A 20,773-nucleotide genomic window follows, 5' to 3' on the forward strand; every position below is an offset into this window, starting at 1 on the left:
TGACTAACAATGTAGTACCCCCATTTCTCCATTTACATGGTAGATTGGTTCCAGAAAAAAACGTGTAAAAAAGAATACAGTACATCGAAGGATGGTTCCAGGTGTGAAAACTCAATACGAGCAATAAGTTATTTTCAAACAAAACAAATGAAAATCATTGAATAAAACTATTTAATTTTAAAGGAATATTTTTTATTTTATACTTTAAATACTTATTTAAAGTATATACATGTGAATCTTTCTTAAAGAAAATGAGTGTGTGTCACTAATAAAACAGAAATTTGAAAAGGCCCAAATACGCCCTCACATAGTTATTAGTTAAATTTTATTTGCCATCACTTTCTGACAGTATCCACATTCTTTTGTGTGAGACTGGAATTAAATCGCTTCCATTGCTTGAAACACTTTGGATGTCTATGTCTGCCTGTTCATTCTGCAATGGCAAAATGCTTTCTTCAATAATAGGAACTAAATTAGCACTAATTTCCAATAATTCTGAAGATTGATTTTTTTATACTGTGAACTCTAATTAATCGTTGTGATCCTGTTTTGACTAGATCTTTGTATAATTCCTCATACTGCACCATGCATGACTTCTGTATTAGGATCATGTGTAAGAAAATGACTGCAATTTACTAGCCATTTGAAGCCTTTTTTAATTAATCCTGTAGTGAGTGGAATGCTTAAGTGAGGGGTGTTTAAGGGTCAGAGCTGTATAACTGAGAGGAGACCTCCACATAGCCTTTAAAGGAATGCAGAGAACCGACCAGGGCTTCTGACCTAATGTCCAATCCTCACCTTCTCGTGGTGCACGCTGTTGGGTATCTACCTGGATACTGAACAAACGAGGATGGACTGGCAATTTGGGATTTAGCCGATCAAATTGTATTTTTATTGGCTTAAACCAATATACAAAACGATTGTACAACATGACAATTTCATGCCAGTTGGGGCGTCGCCCAGTTAAATAAGGCCCCTGTTGTTTTTGCCAGGGAACCAGGCTGAACAGCAAAAAGTCAGCTACTGGAACAAATCTGAAAGCAGACCCCAACTCAACATCACCAGAGTTAAAGATCAGTACTATCAACATAAGAAGCCTGAATGGCAAAGAAATGGAGCTAGCTGAGGAATTAGATAAGTACCAGATCGACATAATAGGGGTGATTGAAACAAAAATGACAAAAACTGGTGAGATCTTTCGGAGCAATAAATACCAAATGTTATATTCAGACAATGACAATCAAGGAAAAGAAGGAGCAGCCATAGTAGTCAACACTAAATACGAAGCTAATCTTCTTGAATGGCAGGCAGCCTCAAGTAGAGTGATGGGGGCAAATATCAGAATGGGGAACTGAACAGTGAGACTTATTTGTGCGTATGGTCCCACAGAAGGTTCTACGAAGGTACAAGTGAAGGAATTTTTTGAGGCTTTAGAAAAACCCAAATGGGTTGCTCTGAATAAAAAATAAAGAGCCATGGACCAAAGGATGTAGCAGAGGCATGGCAAGCTGGCTACATTATTATGCCAGTAACTTTCATGAGCAGAAGAAAGTCTACAAACTGAGATAGTGCTACTGCATATGGGACAACCGACGCACCTACTCGAAGACCACATAGAGTAGGTGAGAAATCAGCAATGTGGTCAGCCAAGGATGTGAAACACGTGCCACCCTCAACATAAGATCACTATACCGACCTGGAAAATTGCAATTAGTCCAGGAAAATTTTAAAAGACTGAAATGGAATATTTTAGGTTTATCACAGACACATTGGTGCAGAGATGGATTCATGGATTTACCAGAAGGAAGACTGTACTTCTCAGGAAGAAAAGATAACATATATAGAGAAGGAGTTGCATTATTAATTGAAAAGAAACTTACACACTCAGTAATTGAAATAAATCCAGTGTCTTCTAGAATAATCACAGCCAAACTTCAAGCAAAAGAAAAAGGTCAAATAATTAAAATAATCCAAATATATGCACCATTCAGGAAGAAATAGAAAATTTCTATGAAGAACTACAACAGGAAATAGATAATCCCAAAAAATAGAGAACTCATGATAGTGATGGGAGATTTTAATGCTAAAATAGGACATTTCACAGCAGACAAAAAAGATGTGATGGGGAAATTTGGATATGGAGAGCTTAACGACAGAGGAGAACAATTACTCCACTTCTGTAAAGCAAATGATCTAATGATTACAAACACATTGTTCTAACACCCTAATAATAAATACATGGACATCCCCAGATGGTAGTATAAAGAACTGCATAGACTATATCATCATAAACAAACAATGGAAAAGATCAATAAATAATGTACGAACATTAAGAAGTTTTGATTTTGACACTGACCACGAAATATTAACTGCCAAAGTGAAGATAAAATTCAACAGGAAAAATAATATCAGTAAAGAAGAAACCATCAACCTATCAAAACTAAAAAATAGCTCAAGCAGAAGTCGATTTTTAGAACAGACGTGCTTGAAATTAAAACCCTCCATCTTCCAGAACAGCAGAAAATACTGGGAAGAAGGAAAAGACACTCTAGGTTCAAAACCCAAAATAAACAAACAGTGGATAACCCAAGAAATTATAGCTACCATAGAAGAGAAAAGAGAGGCCAAGATACTTGTAAACAAAACAATGAAGAGAATAGAGAAAAATACAGAGCACTAAAAAATAAAGTTGATAACCTATGCAAAAAAGCCAAAGAAAAATGGTTAGAAGAAAAAGCTAAGAAATGCCAAGAAGCATACCAACAAAACAACCTAAAAGTCTTCCATGATACTGTAAGAGAAATTACAAAGGAATTCTCAGCAAAAGCAGTAACAATGATAAACAACAAGATGACTGAAACCAGGAATATTGAATATATAAGAAAAATCTGGTCAAACCATTTTAAGACTATCTTCCACCAAGGAAACAAAACTACAATGTCAACAGTAGAAGAAAATAATGATCACCCAAAAATGTTACAAGAAGAAGTTAGATATGTAATAAAACAGATGAAAAACAATAAAGCACCAGGCATTGATGCTATCCCTACTGAACTGTGGTCATATGGAGGCAGCATATCAATAGAATATTTAACAACCCTATTCAATAAAATACTACAAACAGGAGAGATTCCAGATGACTGGAGAACTGGAAAGATCATCCTAATATACAAGAAAGGAGACAAAAGAGACTGCAGAAATTACAGACCAATCAATTTACTCCCTCACACCTATAAAATATTCATAAAAATTATACAAAATAGATTAAAAAAGACACCTATGAAGAAATGATAGCCATAGAACAAGCTAGTTTCAGAGGAAACTATTCAACAATAGACCAAATTTTCACATTGCACCAACTGGCAGAGCTCAGCTGGGAAGACCATAAAGAACCATATTGTTTTGTGGACTTAAAATATTACTCTAAGACAAATGCAATAATTAAAAAGGACACACTTACAACAGAACCCATAGAAATCCAAAAAGGAGTAATGCAAGGATGCCCATTATCCCCATGCCTATTCAACATATATCTAGAAGAAGTTGTAAAGAAGGCAATAGACAATGAGTCTGGAATCAATTTCAGTGGTTTAAACGTAAATAATATCAAATATGCAGATGATCTCGTTCTTCTTGCAAGAACCCCAAATGAACTACAAAAGTTCATCAACAAGCTAAACGAAACCTGTAAAACATATGACATGACAATAAATATACAAAAGACAAAAGTGATGAAAATAGGGAGGAATGGAACTACCATCTCAGCCACCCTAAACGGAGAACAAATAGAACAAGTAGACAACTTCATATACCTTGGATCAAAACTAATAGAAACAATAGATGAACTCAAAACAATCAAACACAGAATAGCGATAGAATGGACCACCATGGGAAAATTACAGAAAATCTGGAAAACAAACAAGATATCTAAGCAAGCCAAAATCAAATTATATGAAGCAATAATTATACCAACAGTCATCTATGGAGCAGAAGTGTGGACAGTTAAAAAAAGAAAGGAGAAAAAAATGCTGATATTTGAAATGAATAGTTTCATTTCAAATAATTAACTTAAGAAAAATAAATAGAACAAGTTGGATAGAAAAGAAAACAAACATCACAGTCAGACAAGAACTATTGTATAAAAAGACAATAATAGAAAAATTAGAAAACAACAACTGAGATGATTTGGACACACTGTACGCATGGACACAGACAGACTTCCTAACGTCCTAATCAATACTTTTCCAACTGAAAAAAGAAGACCAAGAATTATCTGCCTGAAATTAATAAAGAAGATCTCCGGATGCAGAACATATAAAGAACTTTTTTGAACAGCAAGGAATAGAAGACTGGAAGATCCTGCTCAAGAGAAGACTCAACCCGTCTTAGACGGAAGAGAAGAAGAAGAAGAGAAAGCAACTGACACAGTGAAAAAAGAAAAGTTAGTCCTTGTTGGGGATCTAAATAGCAGAGTAGGAAATGATTGTCAGACATACAAAAATATTTTGGACAAATTTGGAGAAAAGAATAAATCTAATAATAATGGCAAATACCTGTTTGATTTCTACTCAGGATATGGACATGGTTATTACTAACACCATGTTCCAACATAAAACTATGCACAAATTCACATGGAGAGAAGAGGCAAGGAATAATTATTATTATTATTATTATTATTAAACAAGACCTCATGGAGTCAAAGACTCATCTAGGAGGTCCTTTTATCTCACACACATCTCATCATACCGGGTCTTAAACACATTCAAACTCCCTGCAGACACCACACTCTCAGGCAAGGCATTCCAATCATTCACAACTCTGCACGAAAAAAACCTGCCTCTCACTCCCCCACTCACACCCTCTTTATACAGTTTCCAGGGATGACCTCTGGTTCTCCCCTGATCTCCCACTATTCGCCGCAGAACCTCTCCACCATTGATCCTATAGCAACCCCTTACCAACTTGTAGGTCTCCATCATATCTTCCCTCTCTCCACTAGACTCTGCAAATTACATCTTTTCAATCTTTCCTCATACTCGACATTCCAGAGGTCAGAAACTACCTTAGTCAGTCGCCCCTGGATAAGAAAAGTCTCATTGACTATGTTATTGCTGATAGTGATGTTTTCTCCCTGGTGCAGGATCCCAGAGTGTACAGAGGATTTGAAATTGGAAATGATCACTATTTAGTCTTTTATCTTGAGCAGGATAAAATTGAATTTCATATTGAAAAGAATGACATGTAAGAAAGTTTTAAAGTGAATAAAAGTTGAGCAGCTCTCAGATGTGAACTGTAGACTAAAATACACAAAAATTATTAAAGAAAAAATGAAAGAGTTTGAGAACAGGAACAAAACCTTCAAGATTCAGTGGCAAGCCTTGAAGAAAACCCTGATCGATTCAGGCAGAGAGGCATGTGGTGAGGTTGTCTGCAAGGATAGAAAAATCAGGACTCCATGGTGGACACAGGAAGTCAGAGGCAGTGAAGGAAAAGAAAAAAGCATATCAAAAGTTCCTGGCAAATAAGTCAGCTTGTGCTCTTAGAGAATACAGAGCCAAATGTAAGAAAGCTAAACAAAAATCATGGGAGGACTTCAGCAAGAACATAGAAAATAAATATCAAGAAGGTGGCAAGATATTCTGGGAGGTTGTTGAAGAAGCTCAGAAATGAAGGAAAGAGTGCTGTAAAAAGGAATTGGAAATTATAAAGGTGACATGAAAATAGGACAAAAAGATACCCTTGACGTATGGATTAATCACTTCGAAAAATTGCTAAATGAAACAAGCAGTGATAGCGCAGTGGTAAAAAAACACTCAACAGGAATATATATCCATACTTGAAGTATAAAAAGCCATCAAAGGCTTGAAATATGGAAAGGCAGCAGGAGTAGATTTTATTCAACAAGAAATGCTGAAGTATTGTGGTATAAAAGTTCTACAGTGACTGCACTGCATAGTTCAGAAGGCCTGGACAGAGGGACGAATTCCTGATGATTGGAGTAGAGCTCTCACAGTACCCAATATATCAAAAGGGAAATAAAACTGAATGTGAGAATTACAGACGTATATTTCCCTACTGAGTGTTCCTGGTAAGATTTATGCCAGTATACTTGAGAAACGGTTGAGAAGAATTGTGGAAGAAAAGCTTGGTGAAGAACAAGCTGGATTCAGGCCAAATAGAGACTGTCAGGATCAGGTCTTCACTTTACGACAAATAGTTGAGAAATCATGGGAATCTAACAAAGACCTGTATTTAAGTTTTGTAGATCTGGAAAAGGCATATGACAAGGTGCCAACAGAGAAGCTATTCAATATGCTACAGTTATATGGTGTCAATGGGGCATTATATCAAGCAATACTTAGTCCTTATATGAATTGTAAGTCAGCAGTTAGAATTGAAAGTATACAGGAAGATGGCTTAATGTTAAATCTGGTGTGAGACAAGGATGTACATTATCCCCTCTGTTATTCATTATCTATATGGATCACATTATGAAGGAAAGTGGTATTAAACATGATATCAAAATTGGAGATGTTAATGTCAGCTGTTTGCTTTATGCGGATGATGTTATACTTCTAAATAAATCCGCTACAAGTCTGCAAGATTCTCTGACTAAATTGAATAGCTCTTGTAATAGATATGGTATGAAGGTCAGCAATAAAAAGACAAGGACAATGAAAATAGGCAGAATCATTGAAAATGTCAACTGTGTTGTGAATGGAGAACCTGTGGAACAAGTAAAACATTTCAACTACTTAAGCACGATTTTTAGTGAAGATGGTAAATTAAATATAGAAATAGACAACAGAATCAACAAAGCTGGTATGGTCGGAAGTCATTTGAATAAATTCATATGCAATAAGAGAGAAATTAGTCAGAACACTAAATGAGCTGTATTCAAACCAGTTTAAACTTATGGATCTGAGAGCTGGGTCAGAAGTAAAACACTTGACCAAAGACTAGAGATCGCAGATACGAGAGTCCTGAGAAAGATTAGAGACATGAACAGAATGAATCAATGGCAATATCATATTAAAAACGAGGATATTAGGAAAGAATTTGATATTGTCAGCATCCAAGAATGCGTTAGCAGAGCTAATCTCAGGTGGTATGGTCACTTAAACAGAATGGGTGAGGAAAGATTATTAAAACAAGTGTTCTCTGCCAGGTTGGCTTGGAAACGACCCAGAGGAAGACCAAGATATAGGTGGATTGATATGATACAAAGTGTCTTAGAGGATAGAAATATAAGATCTGATAATGTTGGGGTCTTGACAAGTAAGAGACTAATTTGGAGGAAAATTGTTGATAGGAAGTTAGTAATGATGTAAATTTTTCATGTAGTGCTATCATATCTTGTACACCCCTTGAGTGAGGGTACATGGCAGGAATTTGGTGATGATGTGAGTGGAATCTCTTCATTATGATCACTTTTTTTTTTCTTTTTCATCAAGATTCATTTCTTCATCACTAACAGCCTTGTCAACCATCAATTCTTCAATATCTGCAGACAAAAAAAATTATCAAATCCTTCTCTGCCAACTGTATGCGCTAATCTGATGATATTGGGATATACAGTTGTATAAAAAGATAGAGGGTTTTTCTTTTTCACACATTTTGCCCAAAGCTTTCCATCATGCATTTAAAGTTGATTGTTTCAATTCTGATAATGCCGAATTAGCAAGTTTAATGTAATCCAAAATAGAAAATTTCTTCCACACATCATTAACTGTCAGTAAATTATTCTTATCTAGTTTATCCAAAATGTATTGGAATGTTCTGATGTATTAAGTTTTGAAAGCAGCGATCACACCATGGTCTAGTGGTTATATTAGGTGGCAGAAAGCAAAATTCCACATTCAGATGTTCTAAAATAGGGTGGCCAGGCACATTATCTATAATTAATAAAACTTTGAAGTCTGGATTTTTTTCCCATCAAATAGCGTTGGAACGAAACAGTGATGGAACTATTCATTAATTTCTTTTGTAACCCAACCTTTTATGTTTATCTTCCAGTGCACTGGCAACGTGTTAAAATCCATACCTTTCATTGCCCGCAGTCTTAGGGATCGATTAATGAGTAATGGTTTTAATATACGATCTCCTGAAGTATTGCTGCGAAATAATAGTCACGCAATCCTTAGCTGCTTTAAAGTAACCAACACTTTTTTCTGATTTCACTATATAAGTTCTACTTGGCATTATTTTCCAAAAAAGGCTGTCTCATCTGTGTTCCAAACTTGATCAGAAGTGTAGCCACCATTTTCGATAATTTTGGACAGTTTTGAAAGAAAATCCATAGTTGCTGGCCCATCTGCAGATGTGGCTTCTCCTTTTATTTTTACATTATGCTGCGCATATCTCTTGAGAAATTTTGCAAACCAACTTGTGCTTTCAGAAAAATTACAATTGTTGTTTGATGTTGTTGGCTCCTTTTCCTGAATCTGTTTGTACAACCCAGTGCTTTCTGTTTGATGGCACTTTTGTCTGAAGGTATTCCTTTTTGTGAGCAATCTTCTAATCACATCACTAGGGCCTTTTCCATCTTCACCTTTATAATGTCTCTCTCATATACGATGACGACCTGGCACCTAATTTGTTCCATAAAGAATAGATTTTCTAATGGCCTTTCATTTTTCTTAATCGTTCTCATGGAAGCTTCGTTCAATCCTAAATATTTCCCTAAGGATGTTGAACGTTCTTCAGCTGCTAAACAATCTAAAATTTGGATCTTAGTTTCTAAAGAAATAGCTTTTCTTTTCTTCTTCTGTTGAACTAAATAATCTGACATCATGATTAATTGGGTAATGTTACGAAAATATCTTAAAATAATGAATAATTAATTTTGCTAATTTGATATTATGCATACAAAACTTCAAAATTTAATACATCCAGTATAACTCTATTGCACGAACACGACTTTCATGAACAAAACACAAGACATGTAAACATTTTGAATTGTAAACAAGAAATGATTGTTTAGCAACCAGCTCAACTCCTGCCAAGCAGCCCTATATAGGTGGGTCCCCATAACAGATCAACTTAACTTCGAGGAATCAGCATAGCAACCTTTTTAACAGAACTGAATTCAAAAACCGAAATTTTAAAAATCAGCCCATTTGAACCATGTTAAATCAAAATATTCTGTATAAAAATAGAATTTTGTTTTCTAAACTGTGTTATTTCAAAATCGTGTAAAAAAAGCAGTGTGAAAAGAGAATTAGCTGTACTTGCAACTTCTTCTAGCAGCCCATATCTAGTCCTTGCTAACAACACTCTCTCAAGGGGTTATCACTTGATTTCTCCCTTTCCCACCATGTATTGAAACGTGTTATATATCAATTCTGTAAAACCCTTTAGTAACTTATATTTCTATTATATCTCCTCTTTTCTGCCTGTCAGCTGCCCTTTCTCACAGACATTCAATCAATCTTCTTCTTCTTGGGTGGGGGGGGGGGTTATCCCACAGTCTTTTCATAATTCTGGGCAGTCACTTACCTCTAGATCCTCTCCAACACTGCCTGTGTGCAGTAGTTCAGATGTAGCCTAATTGAAGCCTTAGAGAAAGGAATAATAACCTAACTATTATTGTGTATAAGCGTATTCATCAACATCCAAGTAATCTGATGATCTATTTTGGCTATTCAAATCTCTGGTCCCCGTTTCCCCCAGCCTGGTAAGGTTAGTGACATTCTCATGGGATCCTATTTCATACCATCAATGAGTGGAATGTAATGCAGATATCCAGAATTACATCCAGGGTTCACCGCCTACCAAAATCTGCAACTAATCACCTTGTAAACAGACCCTGTTCAATTATAATTGCAGCACCTTACCATCTAAAGTTTGCCATTCTAACCAACATACCAGTGCATTTTTAGCTGTTGGTTAAATAATGTGAGATTACTGAAACAGACAGTGAAGAAACCAAATATGATATCTGTTGTATACACGAGTCACATCTGGTTGGATTTTAATATGCGTATTTAATAGCATGGTTATCTTATTATTAACACGAGACCTTCATGGAGTCAAAAGGTTCATCGCAGAAGGCAAACGCTGTTACACACAAGCTATCAAACGCTGCTTTAAACTCTTTCAGTGTATCTGCATTCACAATGTCAGGTGCATTACACTTGCCAACCACTCTCCATGCAAAGAACCTCCTCTTTATGTCCCTGCTCACTCCCTCCTTATATGCTTTCAGGTATATCCCCTTGTTCTACCCCCTTCTCCCATTCTGTGAAAAAATTTCTTCCACATTAACCTGGTAACAACCCTTTACCAACTTAAATGTCTCAATTATATCCTGTCTCTCTCTTCTTCCTATTCACAAGGTTTTGTGAACTGCATTCTCTCAATCTGTCCTCATATCCCAAAGACCAATTATGACCTTAGTCAGTCTTCTCTGGACCCTTTCCAATACATCTTCATCACCATGGAAACCAGAGGACCAAATCTGTATACAATAATCCACCTGGACAGTCACTTACCTGTAGATCCTCTCCAACACTGCCTGTGTGCAGTAGTTCAGATATAGCCTAATGGAAGCCTTAGAGAGAGGAATAATAACCTAACTATTATTGTGTATAAGCATATTCATCAACATCCAGTAAGCTGATGATCTATTTTGGCAATTCATATCTCTGGTACCTGTTTCCCCCAGCCTGATAAGGTTAGTGATATTCTCATGGGATCCTGTTTCATACCATCAATGAGTGGAATGTAATGTCACATTTCCAGAAATTGTATAAGGCCTTGAATGATCAAGGCCTTATACAATAGACTCAGAACCTCTTTATTTCTATAAGTTAAGGTCTTCCACATCCAAGCTATAATTGTGCCACATTGTTTGAGTTATCTTCACAACTTGTGCAATGTGACCTCTGAACTTCAGAACCTTGTCTACCATCACCACTCCAAGGTCCCCTACCTCCTTAACTTCCTTCAAAATTTCCTTGCCAAGTGTATACTTTGCATCACATTGTTTGCCTACCAAATTTCAGAACCTTATACTTTGCAACATTGAATTTGTATACTTGCCCACTCATACAATCTATTCAAGTCCTCAGTGTAAGTCTACAACATCTGCTTGATTCCTTATTGCTCTCTCAAGTTTTTCATCATCAGCAAACAGTTGTATATCACCAGTTAGACCGTCCCAATATTGTTGATATACAAATTAAATAACAGTGGTCCCCAAACAGACCCCCTGTAGCACACCACTAGTGACTTTCCTCTTTTGAGAATAGGCCTCCACTCCTTACGCAACTTGTTGATATCTTTCTGATAGTCAGTCACCCATCCAACTCAGTAATCTATCATCCAATCCCATCTACTTCAGTTTACATTGCTGCACCAATTGTTGTTCAGTAATCTGTCAAAAGCCTTTACATAATTTAAGTATTCTACTGTATGTGCATCTCCCATGTCCAATACATTGGTCACCTTCTTATAGTACATAAGCAGGATGGTAAAACATGACCTCCCTTGAACAAATCCCATACTGACAAACACAAAGAATACTACTGTTATCAACCCATACCTTAACTACAACTCCAGGTGTACTGATCGGTCTGTAATTTGTTGCCTTAGCCTTATGACTACTTTTGTGAAGTGGAACAATTTTGCTTCCTTCCACTTTGGGACTTGTGCTGTTGCAAAACTGTTGTTAAATAGGTGGGCCAAGGCTGATACTGACTCCTTGGAACATTCCCCTAAGACAACTGGGGATATCATCAAGTCCTATTGCTTTATTGACATCTAGCTTACTTAACTCATCATATACGTTTTACTTGCTCACCATTCAGTCTTCTCTCATTTCATTCTCTACACTTGAGCTTTTGATTTCACACTGAGAGGGAAACACCTTGATGAACTGCTCACTGAATACTTTGACTACGTCCTCTGCAGCAGTAACCAATCTCACACTTTCATCCATTAACATCATCTTACCATAATCATTCTTCTTTCTACGTGCCACATATTGAAAAAAAAAACTCATGAGGGTTTTTTTTTTAGCCTGATTTGCTAATTTCTGCTTGTATTGCACCACTTTTTCCTTACCAGCTAAGTCACTCTGCTGGCCTGCTCTTTATACTCTTTGTGCAATTGATTATTTTCAATATTCATCTTGTGATGCCTCCAAAGTGCCTTCTTTTATTCTTCTTCCAGATTTCATGCTTAATCCCCTCAGTCATCCATTTTACACTTTACCTTATTCAGCCTTTTGACCTTCAGAATATATTTACACATTGATGTACTGTTGTGAACTTCTTTGCCAGTTCCCAGGTAGCATTTATTTCCTTACCACTGAACTCTTCATTCCATGTTATAGCTCCAAGTTGTCTCCTAAGCTTGTCATAATCACCAGCTTGTACTTCCACATGTCCTTTCTTCATAGAAGTCTTCATATGGCTAGCCACAATCCAGGTGATTATTCTCACCAACTGTAGGGAAGTGCAAAACCCCACTCACAATTACATCATCTAATGAAATGATCAGAGCTAAAACTCTTCATCCTCATGTGCCTTCCTTTACATAATGTCTGAGATAGTTGTCTCAGACATTATGTAAAGGAAGGCACATGAGGATGAAGAGTTCATGAGCAAGAAGGTAGGCTAACATTAATTGGAAGATGATGATGACAGAAATGGTTCTAGAGATGATGGACCTGGTGCTGGAGAATCAGGATTTGATTCTGTTTCTAGAGGAAGGGAGCTTCCTCCAGAAGCAAGTTGGTTTCTTGATAAAGGTATTTACAGTTATTTGCACTGCATTTTTCCTTTTTTTCATCATAAACGGCCTTGTAGCAGCTGATGTTCTCAATAACTTCATGGTAAACTTTTGTAAATTGCTGAATGTGATCTTGCTCCTCAAGCTTAGCAAATCCTGCTTCAATGAGACGAAAGGCTTCAACTAATTCTTTTGTGGTAAACTTTCTTTACTCTTGATCTTCTGATTCTTCATGTTCTTGTGTTTGTATTAGCTGCTGCTTATCTATCTCCATGAGGTCTTCATATTACTCATTTATGCTCTCGGCTCTAGGGATACAATCTGATACTGATTTATTTAAACATCTAGTGATCTTCTCTCCTCTCGAAATTCTTATGCCATGGTACTGCTCCAGTCTGGCTCCTCAGTTTGTAATATTCACCTGCTTTATAATTGCACATGTATCACTTCTTAACTGAAAATTCGGTGTGTTTGGCAGTCTTCCTGGTGAAGACAGCTACCCACTCTCTCCAGTTGATAACAATATGGTGGTTACCTTGGTTACTTCCAAGTTCTGTGATGCTATCACCAGATCCAGCATTCAAACTCATGTTTCCTGCATTATGTACTGTCTCTAGGAATAATCTCTCTTAGCAGCTGTACACATTCCATTTCTTTCCCCTCCATGCAATCATTACTTTTTAATTATGTTTTTTGGCTTCATTTCTTCCATTGTCATTAGCATCTTGTCACCATTCTGTTTCCTGTGTTCTTCCCCCAAATACTCTACTCCTTGCATTCATTCTGCCACTGACTCTCTCATACTCTGCTAACCTATCTGATCTGTGTTTTCGTAGTTGAAGTTGCCCATAATAACCACTCTCCCTGCATTGTTATGCTAATTTGCATGTGAATATACATACCATCTGCATGCTCCTTTGTACCCATAGCCTATAGCAGCAGCCATCTGTATACTTCATCCTGCTTACCTTTATATCATGACAGCTATGAATGCATCACCCTCTGCAGACCTGTCATCTTGATGAATTGCTCTTTTTTGGCTTCATTTCTTCCATTGTCATTAGCATGTTGTCACCATTCTGTTTCCTGTGTTCTTCCCAAATACTCTACTCCTTGCATTCATTCTATCACTGACATACTCTGTTAACCAAGTATTATTAATCCTTATAACTTCCAGCCAAGTTTAACTAATTAATATGAAAATTTCTCCTCCTTGTTCTAGGTGCTCCTTGCATTAGTATATGTAAAGTATCCCTTTGGCTCACACCTTCTCTCATACCTTGTTGAGTATCCCTTCTAGTCTCAGAATCTGAAGAGGTAAATTTCAACATCAGTTGATTATTCTCTTACACATACATCTGAAGGATGTCTGCACATGCTTTCTTAACCCCCCCCTCAACAAAAAAAAAAGGACTCAGTAGTCTACATCCAAGAATCCAGTTTATGATGGAAAGAGAAAATAATAGTAGTTTACCCTTCCTAGACACTTTAGTGACACACTTTCTGAATGGTAACTTCTCCTTCACTGCATACAGAAAACTCACACAGGCAGATACACTCACAAACTTTCCCACCACCATCGCTCTGAATATGGCATCATTAAAAGTCTAACCAATAGAGCTTACAATCTTTGTTCCAATGGAACTTCTTTTTTAACAGAATGCAACACCTTCCTATCCAGTGGCTACAGTTCTTGCAGAATTAAAAAGAAATAATTAATCCTTTCCCCAACTTCATTCATCCCTTCAGAAGGATTTCAGAAATGCCATCACCATCCCCTACATTCAGGGTACATCAGAAAAACTAGCCAGGCCTTTAAAAAAAAAAAAAAAAGAACTCTGCACAGTTTTTAAGCTCCACTGGAAACTTTCTACCCTTATCTCATCTACCAAAGAACATTTCCCTCCTCTCTCAGTGTGTGGAGTATAAAAAGTACCCTGTTTCTGCAAGTTTGGCATATTTTGGACAGACAGGTAGATCTGCTACCATATGTTTAAATGAACACAAAACTTATATCTGCAATCATGACTAGGGTCAATCTGGACCATGTATTGAATCGCAGGATCATCTGGAAAAAAACATCATGCTCCATCACTGTAAATTTAAGAAAGGAAGACTGGTTTGAATCTGCAATGCTACTCAGAAAGCAACTGAATTTAAACAAATATGGTTGCAAGAAATGTTCTAAAATTTTGGAAACATTAATCATCAGTGGTGCCAATTTATAACCTAAGCCTCCTACAAATGAAAGGGTATATCACCTAGATAGGACTTTAGAGTCATATTCATGTGTCTCATTTAGTGTTGCTTGTGTGTGTTACAAGTGTTAGTTGTACTCCCTGAAGATGTCTCAGTGACTGAGAAAAAATATTGGAAGCAATAAAGTAGTTTATAATTCTTTCTTAGTGCTGCTATTACTCTGTTCAACTTTCAGCATGAGACTTCTATAATACCTTGGCAGCAGATTCACATTCTTTACTCTCTCACTCTTATTTTCTTGTACTAGCTATTATTTCATATTTTGTCATATACTATGCTTATCACCTGTGAGTAGGGATTGCAAATTTACCTACTTTTTCACTTACTGGTAATTTGGCAATATTGGTTTTCATAAATACTGATTTACCAGTAATTTCTTATATTTTGAGATAAAATTATATTGAAAGATAATGAATGAATATTAATATTATTATCACTTTATGAAGAAACAAAATTTTTATTTAAAAACATAAATAGCAACTTTAAAGATAAGGATTTCTTCCTTTTAAGAAGTTAATTTAGTGCTGGCTTTTAAGACTGTTATGCTAGCCACTAGTACTTCCAACTATTTTTTATCACTGTTTACACACACACACCCCTTGCATCTACTGCTCCAGTATTTTTTAAATAATACTGGTGAATTTTTAATCCCTAACTACAAAAATAAATAAATTATTAATATTATAAATATTCATGACACCTCCAAGGAGTCCAAAGACTCATTGAGGGAGGGCACCTACTCTACAACTCTCCATCACTTCCTTCCGTCTTCATCATCACCACCACCACCACCACATAGTATTTTTGTCTGTAAATTGTGTATGTCCTTGAAGACCAATTTGTCTGTATGAAGGATGAAAAACCAGAGTTTCCAGGAGAATAACCCCACTACCTCTGTAGAAAATCAGCTAACTCACCTTCAATTGAAAAAATCCATATAAAGATTCCTCCCATCACGGTGAGAATCAAACTTAACTCTTTTCCATTCAAAGGATGCAATGTACCATCGTTCTTCCAATTGTGCTATGGAGGCACTAAAATAAAATGTCTTATTTAATAAAATAAAATATAATAAATATTATTAGTTTTAATTATTATTAATTATTAGTACCTCCTTGTATTAATAGCAAATCACATGAAATATTTTAATTCTTACCTTTGACTTTTCACTAATTGATCATTGTCGTCATCATGCTTTTCAAGGATTTAGGCCTAAAGTGTCCTGTTCTGGCCTTCTCTTTAGAGGACGTCTTAGTTTTCTTTTTCCTAATGATTTGTGATTTAAGGCTTGATTTGGTAATCTTTTTGTTTTCATTCTTTCAATGTGTTCCATCCATTTATGTGTATATTTTTTAATTTTTTCTATTACTGAATTCTTTCATAATTTTTTCATTTCTTTTGTGATCAAATAGAGTATACGAGGGTGGTCTGAAAAGTTCTCATCCTTGACCATAGGTGGCAACAGTATCAGCAAGATTTTTTTTTTCTAAGTTGGTGCATTTGTCATAAGCATCCATGTGAACTTGCAAGTCATTCTATCAAGTAGTTTGTTTTATACAGCTATCTGAAGCAAAAGTGTTGTCTGTATCCCTTGAAATAGATAGTCCAGATTTTGCTGAATATAACTATCCAGCAAAATCTGGACAATAAAACAAAACTCACACAAAACACATACTGGTGTGAATGTGTTCACTATGACATGATAATACAACAAAGTTAAGTTAACCATGAAATATTTGAGGTAATAATGCAATCACCCCACTGCTAACACAAGCATGTGGCTACATAGCCATGAGACTCATTAAGTTCTGAGCAGTTTGTTCAGAAAAGGAAGTTTTTTCAAAATTATTCAGAAATAAAATTATTACAATTTGTATTAAAAATGTTTTTGAATTACCAGAATACCAGTACAAAAAGCCGAATTTACTGCTAAATTTTAAACGATTTTTGCACCATTTACCAGTATTGCAATCCCTACCTGTGGGATCATTTTGTACCTGCCAAAATAATCATCTCTTTCACTTTCTCTCTCTGCATCCTAACAGTGTCACCAGTATTCTTGATCTTTCTCTAGGAAAACAAAATTACATCTAACTCTTCTTAAGTTCATCCCTTATCATGAAGTAGCCTCTTTTGCTTGCTCATGCTCTGCTTTTTCTTTCATTACATCTCTCTCATTCCACTCACTAGGTGTTTCTCTGACATGTTGTCTTGTGAAGAATTTCACAGAAATGTGCTGTCTCTTTCATTATCTTCTTGTCATCATGCACACTATGTTCACCCTCACTGCCTTCTACTACTTCATGTTCAACATGAACCCTCGCATTCCAGCTTTGTCATTCAGCTCTCCACTGATAAACCTCTTACTTTCCCAGCACTTTGGACACTTTCTTTCCTAATACTTCCTACACATGTGCTCACCAGATTCAGTCTCCTTTTAAAAAATTCTTTCATCATTTATAACAAACACATCTCACACACTGCCTCAAACAAAAACCTGCATATTAAATTTGGGGCCACCATTGTTTTACATTGCATTGACGCCATAACAAAAACAGTATATAATACAAGTAACAGCTTCTCCCACTTAATAATTACATGAGTAAATTCTTAGAAGCAAACACTCCTAAAAAATAAGCCACTAAAATTTAATCCAATATGGCCAGTTCTTTACAAAATACGAAAATATTCAAAGTAATAATCAATAATGATTCCTCTTTTTAAGTATATACTTGGAATAAAAATAATTTTATTATGAATCATTTTAAAGATAACTTTTCCTTAATAATTTTAGCAAGGGCTTCATAATAGTCTTCAGAATATATTAGATTATTGTTCCAGGATTAAATTCAGTCTTGAGTTAGAAAATGTTACAATTCCTGGATAGCCACAACAATCCTAGTGGTTCTCTTGCGTGTCACAATTTACGGAAAACTTACACATAGCATACACACACACACAATGTTGAAAAAGTATTTGGACAACTTACATGTCATGCAAATTTCGGATCCTACCACATGCAAATATTCAGGGAGTGTCTGCATAAGTCTGGTAATAAAAGGTGGGATGTGCTATATGTTTTGCATCATACTCGTCAAGATTCATGTTCAGCTGAATTGACAGACTTTCAATGTCAGTGGGTAATTTGGTGTCACATCAATGGCCATGTCCATGACATTGCTACCCATCTCAGTATACCGAAATCCACCATTGCTTATGTCATTCGTAGATGGGAAAGTTGATGGTGCTATCATTGCAAGAAAATGCTCTGGGAGGCCACTGGCACTCACTGACCGAGCTCGATGAGCTCTGTCTCGAGATGTCATCAGTGGCAGATCTCACAGTCAACCTGGAAAATGCTGTAAGGACATCTGTCAGCACTAGAACTGTTCACAGAGAGTTGCATACCTTAGGTTACCACAGCAGAGCCACTGTGAACAAGCATCACATCACCCCCCCCCCCCCAATGCCAAATGATGTTAGGACTGGTGTCTTTCATACCATTCCTTGATTGATGATTGGAAAACGATTCTGTGCAATGATCAATCACGCTTCCAGATGTTTCACTCTAATGGTCCTGTTCGGATCCTGAGATTACCTGGGGTTTGGCAGCCAACTGTCAAGTTTGGTGGAGGCTCGGCAATAGTTTGACTCGTGTTTTAGTTGGATTGGGCTTAGTCCATTGGTGGATGTGCCCAAAATCATGATGCCTGATGGCTATCTGGACAACTTCATTCTTCCGGTGCTATGGAAGTACTTTGGCAATGATCTTTGCAGCACAACAGTGTCCCGTGCATTACTGCAGCATCCGAGGCTGGTTTTCACAAAACAGTGTTGAACTGGCCAGCTCAGAGTCCAGACCTCAACCCCATCGAATGTCTTTGGGACAAATTAGAATACTGAATGCACTCCAGACCAAAGCAACTGTCCTCAGTAATGCGGATAGCTTTGCACAGGGAATGGAAGAATATTCCTATTGCGATGTATATCAGAAATTGGTTGAAATCATCCCCCTAATGGCAGTTGCTGTCATTCAGGCCAAACTACAAGTAGTCAGTCAAGTTAGAGACTTGTGGGTTATAGAGGACAGAAAATTAAAGTTTAGTGACACTTACTGATAAGGTGGTTAAGGCCTTCCATTGACCATTGAAGAACTTCATTGCTGAGAGAGCACTAACTTGTAAGAAAAATAGTTATTCTTCCACTTCACAAGGGATTGATAAGACTACAGCTGTTCTCTGTAATGGTTACTGGACTCCTAGGAACTGTAGAAAGTTGAAAAGATCCAGCAGTGAGTAGCCAAGAAGATAACTGGAATTGTGCATATGAGAAGAAACTAAGAAATGCAGACTTCAAAGCTTGAGGAGGATAGGAGATATGATCATGCAAACTGGGAAAAAGGACCTTAGAGTATAAATACAAGTGAAATTTTGCAGCTTCATGCAGGTGTGTGTGTGTGTAGTGGTCATCCTTTGAAGCTGATTAAGGGTGTAGTTAGGAAGCATATGGAGTCAGGGTTTTTCTCATTGTGTTTTGTGTGGAATGAGCTGCTATTAGATGTTGTGAGTTCAGCTTCATTTAATGAGAGGGAGATAAGCATTTAGTGACTAATAAAGGGTTTGGTGAGTCTGTAGACTTCCTTGAAGAGATATGATAATGTCTTACTTTCTCTATATATACCCACTACAGAAAACCCACATATACTAACAGATAGCTAAAGATTAACTCACATTACCAACTTGCACAAATGCTGAATGGGTAATATACTGCAAACTGAATTCATTACATATTTAATAGTTTCACTAATAATGGATATAATCTTAAAAAAATAAGATTACTAAACATCACACCTAATAAGTTGTAAACTAATATAACTAAAATTTATACTGGCTGTCTTTATTTGCTCCCCAAAAGATGAAATTCATCCATTATTAACATCAGGAGTGCCATACACTGTCATAAAATTATATAATTATAAAGTAATTATGGATAAAGTGGAGATTATCAGATTGATAACTACATGCAGTTAGATGGGGTAAATCTGTTATCCTAAAAAAAAAAAAAAAGACTGCTTGAGAAATACTGTCTACTTGGTTATACTGGGAATCTGTTTATGCTTAAAACAGAATGCTTTTAATCTAAACAATGGATGCAAAAAAAAAAAAAAAAAAGTGCCACTTATGACTGTATCCAGAGGATGTAGTCAAAATATTTAATGCTTATGTAAAAAATATTTAAATATACTTGTATAAAAATACTTGCTTGAAATTTTGTGTTCTTATTCAGTTTACTTTTTTCATCTTTGTTATCCTTGAAATTGACAGGGTTATTGCAGCCAGAATATTGGATTACAATAAAAAAGGGTGTGAGCAGTGGAGTGAGGAGCAGGTTCCTTAAATGGAGTGTGGTTGGTGAGTGGAATGCATTGCCTGAGTGTGTTGTGAATGTAGAAACATTGAATCAGTTTAAAGCACAGTTGGAAGAGCTTTGTGTCTGATAGTGTGTACCTCCCATGAGGAGTCTGACTCCATGGAGGTCAGATGTTAATAATAATAATATTTTTTTAACTTAATAAGTCATTATTAAAAGTTTTATTTCTTTATTGCCACATATAATTATATAAGCAAACCCTCTAGTAATAACCTTCAAGTGCAATTCCTATCTTCTTATTCATGATAATGCTCATTCTACATTTTTATTACCTTTACTCTAAATGTAAATAATAATAAATATTTGTTTCATTGTTTATAAGTACAAACAGCAAGTTCATTCTAATTCT

The 20,773-nt window shown here is 36.1% G+C and overlaps 1 protein-coding gene across 1 annotated transcript in view; it reads left to right on the forward strand.

Moving 5' to 3' along the window:
• The window catches only part of LOC150096603 (DDB1- and CUL4-associated factor 11), a 346,061-nt gene that overhangs the window by 69,996 nt on the left and 255,292 nt on the right, over window positions 1-20,773 (forward strand). The window lies entirely within an intron of this gene.

Source organism: Typopeltis vanoorti, chromosome 18 (assembly GCF_054136105.1).
Source record: "Typopeltis vanoorti isolate ZY-2024b chromosome 18, IOZ_Tvanoo_1.0, whole genome shotgun sequence".
Classification (NCBI taxonomy): domain Eukaryota; kingdom Metazoa; phylum Arthropoda; class Arachnida; order Uropygi; family Thelyphonidae; genus Typopeltis; species Typopeltis vanoorti.